The sequence below is a fragment of the Schistocerca serialis genome, chromosome 5 (genome assembly GCF_023864345.2).
Source record: "Schistocerca serialis cubense isolate TAMUIC-IGC-003099 chromosome 5, iqSchSeri2.2, whole genome shotgun sequence".
In the NCBI taxonomy this organism is placed as follows: Eukaryota; Metazoa; Arthropoda; class Insecta; order Orthoptera; family Acrididae; genus Schistocerca; species Schistocerca serialis.
In genome coordinates, this window is record NC_064642.1 from 541,092,708 (window position 1) to 541,101,662 (window position 8,955).

Sequence of the window (8,955 nt, forward strand, 5' to 3'; positions counted from 1 at the left end):
CCTTCACAAGAGAGGTCCACCACATCCCACAAGTTTTCTAACAATACCAAATAATGTGAAAAACTCTTATTTGGAAAAAATCTTAGTTGATTTGGTCTACACTACTAAATTAAAACTAAAGCTACTTTTTTTATTATTATATTACTATGAAATTCGTTTTAAGAACTTTTTCATTTTATAGTGTATAGATCAGGTGAAAACAAAACAATTTAACCACAGTTCTCTAACTACTCTCTTCTATAAACCTTTAGTATGCCATCAGCTCTGATAAGCAGGTCTCAGTTTCCACTGACATTTTCATAAGCCTGTGTGTTATGAATTGGGACAGTACTGAACTTCTGATTCAAAGGTAGTGTTGACAGCAATAAAAAATCTGTTTTGTATATGTAGTTAGGTACTCAAATAATTTTTGAAATAATTGAAGTGAAACAGTTATTCACATACATTCTTGCATAAAAGAAATGTGGTATAAATAAATAATTTCTTTAATAATCAGAGAATATCAGTTGATTGAATATTATTGTTTTGTGTTAAAAATTTAGTAGTGAGAAAAAAAATCACAACAGTGAATCTAACACTGAGGCCCGTCTGCCTGTCTATATCCATTTTTCCCTGTACGATCGGTCATGGCATTAACAGTTTTCTGCCTCATGTTGTACTTGGGGCAGGGAATTCCCAGAATCTGAGGTGTCCCCACAAGCATGAGTGTACAGTGATACATAAACATTCCATGTAACTGCAATGCCAGTTTATCATCCTAGTTACCCTTTGACTTGAGATTTCTAGATTATTCCGTCTTCTCAGCACCAACTAAAACTAAACTCCTCCCGAACTGGCCATGAAAGCCCAACAGTACCGACCGTAGTGACCGGCCGCCGTGTCATCCTCAGCCCACAGGTGTCACTGGATGCGGATATGGAGGGGCATGTGATCAGCACACCGGTCTCCCAGCCGTATGTCAGTTTCCGGGACCGGAGCCATTAATTCTGAATCAAGTAGCTCCTCAGTTTGCCTCACAAGGGCTGAGTGCACCCCGCTTGCCAACAGTGCTCGGCAGACCGGATGGTCACCCATCCAAGTGCTAGCCCAGTCCGACAGCACTTAACTTCGGTGATCTGATGGGAACCGGTGTTACCACTGTGGCAAGGCCGTTGGCCCCTTCTCAGCACCACGATTCTTACATTCTCATACTTCTGAGCTGCTGTGTATAGCTTGTATGTGGAAATAAATGTTTGGTTCTATCTGATGTCCAGATATTTGGTGACCCTGACTTGATTGCACCATAGCATGACTGTGCTGGTTTCAGCATTCCACGTCACATAGCATTATGGACGTTGGTCACTTCTGCACTAGCCGAGCCACACCCATTCTAATACGATAATTGGCACGAAACTTCCTAGCAGATTAAAACTGTGTGCCGAACCGAGATTCGAACTCGGTCTGGCACACAGTTTTAATCTGCCAGGAAGTTTCATAACAATGCACTCTCCGCTGCAGAGTGAAAATCTCATTCACGATAATTGGCAGTTCACCAGCCACCACAGAACAAGCTGCGAGCAGCCACCACCATTCTGGTAACACAACCCTGTGTTGTGGTTTGGGTAGCTTGAAAGCTAGTTCGTCCTTGCACAGACATCAGAGACAAGATGAGATATAGTTATGTGGTCGTAATGCTTAGAGAAGACTCAGTGGCAGAAGTACAGGATATTCTAGCTGCCGTGCTGGACAACAAATGGTATGCGTCAATCAGGAATGTGCTGGTGACGAGCATTCTGACAGTGAAGCGACTAGAGGAGCTTTTTCGAACTGAGGAGCTCGGCAATCGCACCCTGTCACAACTTTTACGTCATTTACGCACAGTGGCAAGCAACGCGGATGGCGATGACGTGCTGTGCAATATTTGACTTTCCTGATTACCCTCACACGCCCAAAAATTCTGACAGTAGGCGCAGGTGATGTAAACGTTCTAGTGCAGACAGCAGACATGCATCAACACTGACACCACGATAAGACGATGTGCCTGCAGTCCACTAGCCTCACTGAAGTGGAAATTAGCGGAACTTACCTCGCAGGTAACTGCATTACAAATGACACACACACATCGGTGACAGTACTGCCAATCGTAATGAAGTCGAAAATTCCAGTACTGCTGTGCCCAGTGATTCCACTCTATTGTTGCCAATCCCACGTAACCTATGCCGTGGCAGCCCAGTCTCCTCTTTCGCACGAGGTCCAGGCTAATAACGGAAACATTCGTACCCGTGTCCACCAAAAATCTCTGTTTCCTACCAGCCACTAAGCCCAGTAAGCAACATTATGTCTGTGCACTAACTTGTACCGTGTTACGGTCTGTCGAGGCTGCCTTCCGACGGTTGAAGCAATCCCATTTCCATTTAACGGCTGCGTCCCTTGCTGGTGCTTTCCACCCTTCCTACCTCTACACTCAAATGCCCGGTGACCCACAATGTCACATGCATAGCACTCTTGTTACTTACATTGCTTCCTTACATGCCCCTCCCGACCACATCTAAATCACTTGACTTCAGAAGCAAACACGCGATGGTCCATTCTCTGCTTTGTAGCCATGCCCACTTCCTCTATAAGTGCTGCTACCCTAAGAGCTGATTCTAAGTCATCTGGGTTTTCCATCCGTACCTTCCGTGACGTTTCATCGGGTATAGCACGCAAAAAACCATCCAGCACTCTATTTTCTGCCCTCTGCAACAGTACCCTACTCACTTCTGCGTTCTGGGTCTGTACATATGTCTTTCATTTAGCTTATGGATTCAGTCCGTGAACGCTTCCACAGATTCGTTACATTGCATCGATAACGTACTTAATTTCTCCCGAAAAAATCGCGCACTGTTCTGCTTTTGGTATCGCTGGCACAATCGCACGGCCCACTCCTGGAGCCGGCCAGAGTGGCCGAGCGGTTCTAGGCGCTACAGTCTGGAACCGCGCGACCGCTACTGTCGCAGGTTCGAATCCAGCCACGGACATGGATGTGTGTGATGTCTTTAGGTTAGTTAGGTTTAAGTAGTTCTAAGTTCTAGGGGACTGATGACCTCAGAAGTTAAGTCCCATAGTGCTCAGAGCCATTTGAACCATTTGAACACACTCCTGGAACATAGGTACTTACTCAATGTCTCGTGGTAGGCAACATATGCTTTGGCGCCCCTGCCAAACTCATATTAACAACATATACGGTCACTTCATCTGACCACCCAAGTGCTCCTGCAGCGTCCCTAACATCCTTAACGAAAATTGTCACGTCCTCCGTTGCCTTGCCCAAGAAGGGATTAATCAGTGCGACCACTGCCGGGTCATATGGCACAGAAGGTACTCTCAATCCAGACTTACTTTCCCGAGATCTATTGCGACTGATCATGCCTCTCCTTACGATCCTCTGTCTCACGTTTAAGTTCGAGATTTTTGTCCTTCATGCTCTCAAACTACTCTATTAACGCTTGCATTTTAAAGCAGCAACTGCAACTGAGGTAGTAGCACGTGTTTTCACCATTTTGTGTTCCCTACTTCCACCTTAATACAATAATTTTTTAAGTGAGACAAAACAGTAACTCCCATTCAACTCGTGCCCAAATTACGAAATGGACACCTCACATGGCACTAAATTATCAAATTATCCCCTGCACCATTACCTCTAAACAAAGATAACTCAACAGGTTCCTGTAGCTAAACATCTTGTACTCTAGATCACACCACTAACCAGGACAACAAGGGCAAACATCAAAAATGTCAACAAAACTTAGTCTCACTGCTCCATATTGTGCTGGGCTGGTACTTATGTCGAGTACCACTGCCTGATTCACCACTCACCAAAGCCAACTCTCTCACCAAAATGTAGTGCTGGACGTGGACGGAAACTTTCTGACGCAAAGTATTGTGTTGGAAAGCGGACACCAAATTGTTACAATCCTCCGAGCTCAGGGGTTGTAATACGTCAGACCGAGAGATATGGTTTGGTAGAGAGGGGTGACTCACGCTGAAGCGTGCAGAAAAACACAGGCAAGTGTGTCATTGACTTTATTACACCGAAGATAAACAGCAGGCCTTCTGCTGAACTCGGCGATGGCGCTGCACACCATGCCAATGCCGGAATCTACTGTGTTGGCACCCAGTTGCCCAGCCTTGCAGACATAGTGCTTCTAGTCACACCATGGTTAAGTGGCTGCCGCGTGCGTTAGCTGTGCACGATACCTCGGAACACCGCTGACTGCTCCCTCGAGTGTGACTCGTAGAGCGCCGAAGAGAAGCAGCCGTTCGCCGACATCATAGTGACCATTAACAGCTCCGGCCGTCCGTGCAGGGCAGCATGTTCAGATCCCGCACACAGCTCTGCACCCGGGAGGCTACGAGTTCGCGCCCTGGCCCCGCCCCTGTGGACAGCAGCTTGCAGTCTGCTGGACGATGCCACCCAGAAATCGGAGGCTAGCAGCCCTCTCGGCTCTCGCCTCACTGTAACTCCAAGGTGTGATGCGCCCCGCCACAGCAATGACGGATCCGTGCAGCAGAGGTCGGAGGTAGCTTCGGCAGGCTGGTCTGCCGCAAATATCTATCACAGAAAGGTTGGCGTTGTTGGCCTGCAATGTAAACAATCATCATTCTCACTGCTTCTAGATGCAGACAGAATGGCAACACGACTGCTCCCTTTGAGCAACATTCCGGTTAAATAAACTGAACATGGACATCTGTCCCAAAAACATGTTAATAACAATCCGAATAAAAAAAATAAAAAATATAAATATACACTGCTGGAAATTGAAATAAGAACACCGTGAATTCATTGTCCCAGGAAGGGCAAACTTTATTGACACATTCCTGGGGTCAAATACATCACATGATCACACTGACAGAACCACAGGCACATAGACACAGGCAACAGAGCATGCACAATGTCGGCACTAGTACAGTGTATATCCACCTTTCGCAGCAATGCAGGCTGCTATTCTCCCATGGAGACGATCGTAGAGATGCTGGATGTAGTCCTGTGGAACGGCTTACCATGCCATTTCCACCCGGCGCCTCAGTTGGACCAGCGTTCGTGCTGGACGTGCAGACCGCGTGAGACGACGCTTCATCCAGTCCCAAACATGCTCAATGGGGGACAGATCCGGAGATCTTGCTGGCCAGGGTAGTTGACTTACACCTTCTAGAGCACGTTGGGTGGCACGGGATACATGCGGACGTGCATTGTCCTGTTGGAACAGCAAGTTCCCTTGCCGGTCTAGGAATGATAGAACGATGGGTTCGATGACGGTTTGGATGTACCGTGCACTATTCAGTGTCCCCTCGACGATCACCAGTGGTGTACGGCCAGTGTAGGACATCGCTCCCCACACCATGATGCCGGGTGTTGGCCCTGTGTGCCTCGGTCGTTTGCAGTCCTGATTGTGGCGCTCACCTGCACGGCGCCAAACACGCATACGACCATCATTGGCACCAAGGCAGAAGCGACTCTCATCGCTGAAGACGACACGTCTCCATTCGTCCCTCCATTCACGCCTGTCGCGACACCACTGGAGGCGGGCTGCACGATGTTGGGGCGTGAGCGGAAGACGGCCTAACGGTGTGCGGGACCGTAGCCCAGCTTCATGGAGACGGTTGCGAATGGTCCTCGCCGATACCCCAGGAGCAACAGTGTCCCTAATTTGCTGGGAAGTGGCGGTGCGGTCCCCTACGGCACTGCGTAGGATCCTACGGTCTTGGCGTGCATCCGTGCGTCGCTGCGGTCCGGTCCCAGGTCGACGGGCACGTGCACCTCCCGCCGACCACTGGCGACAACATCGATGTACTATGGAGACCTCACGCACCACGTGTTGAGCAATTCGGCGGTACGTCCACCCGGCCTCCCGCATGCCCACTATACGCCCTCGCTCAAAGTCCGTCAACTGCACATACGGTTCACGTCCACGCTGTCGCGGCATGCTACCAGTGTTAAAGACTGCGATGGAGCTCCGTATGCCATGGCAAACTGACTGACACTGACGGCGGCGGTGCACAAATGCTGCGCAGCCAGCGCCATTCGGCGGCCAACACCGCGGTTCCTGGTGTGTCCGCTGTGCCGTGCGTGTGATCATTGCTTGTACAGCCCTCTCGCAGTGTCCGGAGCAAGTATGGTGGGTCTGACACACCGGTGTCAAAGTGTTCTTTTTTCCATTTCCAGGAGTGTATGTATCTGTAATAAAAATGGAAATGTACTGTTATCTGGACAGTTCAGTAATGATCTCATGGTCAAGATAATGTAGCAGATTCTGAAAGTTTTATATTGTCTCATGTTTATGTGACAGTGTAAAATTTTAAATTTTGTTATTCAGTCATGGTAATTTGAACTTATGTGCAAGTGTACCAGACCTCATTTCTTGAAAAGTTTCATTTGCATATAGATTGTCTGTTAAGTACTGTGGAAAACTACTGACAGCAATCAGAACAGTGAAACGTGTTTCGCAGGAACTAGTGGACGCGTGAAGAACTGTGATTTACATTGTGAATAATGATGAACAGTGATAAAAACTGTGATCACGTAACCTTATGAACGTTCTTGGAGTGTCAAAGTTAGCAGCAACGCTATGAACGTTGAGTACTGTTGACTGTATTAATAATTAATTTGAACTGATGACCTTTAGTAGTTTGATACGAAGCGTCTCCGCGTGCCAAATTTAATGTGACAGACTGTACAGTCAGCCGCGCGGCAAAACAATAATGCAACGTTGGCTACGCAGCGCGTCGCGAAAATATTTACATTCCGTTTAAGTAAACGAAGCACACTACGGACACTTGTATGATTAACGGTGCAGGGTTCAAAACGTGCATATTGTGATAAACTTACATGTGAATCACTACATTGTGTTGAACAGTGTCAAAATACAGAACATACTCCAAAACCGAGCGAGGTGCCGCAGTGGTTAGCACACTGGACTCGCATTCGGGAGGACGACGGTTCAATCCCGTCTCCAGCCATCCTGATTTAGGTTTTCCGTGATTTCCCTAAATCGTTTTAGGTAAATGCCGGGATGGTTCCTTTGAAAGGGCACGGCCGATTTCCTTCCCAATCCTTCCCTAACCCGAGCTTGCGCTCCGTCTCTAATGACCTCGTTGTCGACGGGACGTTAAACACTAACCACCACCACCATACTCCAAAAACAGTCTAATTCCATCCGTGTGAATGCAAGTGAAATGGACACTAATAAACTTTTCCACAGGATGAGAGTAGTAATTATCTTGTCACTGATGCTTATATTTTGACATTTCATGTACCATCTTAAACTGAGGGACGTGGGAAAGGAGAAACAAGGCCTGCTGCAGCGCGACTTCTAGCCAGCAGCAGATCCAAACCACGATGCAGCCGACGGCAACCGACGCCCCACCGACTCGGCCAGGGGCGGTCCAGCGGCAGCCACTACCTGTCTGCAGTCCCACGGCTCGACACCGGGCGGTCTTACGACGTCAGCGGCAAATTGTTATGAGACTCGATGAATGAGTGACTTTGGAAATTTTATGATATACCAGCATGAAAAAAAACATTCATTATCTCAAATGCTTACATCAGAGTCATAAATTTGCATTTTCCAGCATATTTTATTACAATCATGTCAAGCCTGACTGTTAAAAGTAGGTGTCTATATTTTCTTGAAGCCCCTTGGACGGTTTTATTCCCGGTTTTCCGAGTCCAGTGAACCCAAATGGGGGGGGGGGGGGGGGGATAAGTTTATCCGGGAAGTATCCGCAGCAATTTCCGAGATAATACAGTCACTAAAGTCATTTAAAGTACTCGATTCAACTATAATTTTATCATGTCTAAAACAACATTGAAACTAAACATTTGCATCTTGAGAGTAGCAAATCTACGTGGATTGCGTGGACTGATAAAAAAAATACAATAGATAAACTAATTTTTTTTCTCAGCCCAAGGGACGTTGTAACATCCACGAGATACAGCGCGACGAGAGGAAATTATGCCTGTAACAGTTATAAACATTATCTATTCGACGTATGAAAAAAACATTGAAAACTTATAAATATTAATTATTTATATAATATTCTATGACGTAATTGGACATATCGATGTGTATCATACAAAGACAATGATAATTGTAAATTCCTTTTATGATCTGCGTTTGTCTTCCTTTGTTTTTATCTTTTGTTGGATGGCTTTTGTAGGTTGCGGACGCATATCAAACTGAGGTTTGTTAAGAAATTGTAATTATTTGTTAATTATTACTTGAAAATAGAGTTCATTATTATTATAAATATGAGTGCATAATTATTTTAACTTTAATTCCTCTCTCAGTAAGCGTTATCTGTGTTAATTATTTCTTTCCGCTGCAAGCAGCGCAGCCATTGGTGATAGCGATTTTTATCGCGTTTTGTCTGTGTTTTCCTTAGAAACAAATCAAATGTTTGCTTGGTGAAGTCTAAATAGCGCACAATACGAAAGCAGTTTTTATAGAGTTTAATACGCATTTCAAATATTTACTTATTTGCTCTAACAATAGAAAGTCTCTATCAATTGTCTGCCACCATCTGAACAATTATCTCTGCGGCAAATTCAAATTACGCAACTCTGCAGACATAAATGCCGAACGTAATAAAAATGTGTAAAAATTAATGTGCTCCGGTGGTCCCGAACTCATTTTAATGAAAACGATTCGAATCAGATTGGTTCTTTAAAAACAGTGCTCATGGCACAATCCTCATAAGAAACTTTTCTAGCTGATGTATGGAGCCGAAATTAATTACGCACGAGTTGCGAAGAATATTGTTTCAGATAACATACGTCGGTGTTGTGCGCGGCTGATATTCGGTGGTTTTAATGATCATTTTGCTGAAGATAACTGCTTCCATCATAATCCATAGTTGTATAGAATCTGTTGTATGAACTGTGATTTAGTGACACTTACACAACTTACAGACAACACTTTAACACGACGTTAACTT

At 45.8% G+C, this 8,955-nt stretch overlaps 1 pseudogene; it reads right to left on the bottom strand.

The window, feature by feature from the left end:
• Positions 1–1,038: 1,038 nt before the first annotated feature.
• LOC126482578 (5S ribosomal RNA) lies at positions 1,039–1,156 on the bottom strand (annotated as a pseudogene).
• Between the last annotated feature and the right edge of the window lie 7,799 nt (positions 1,157–8,955).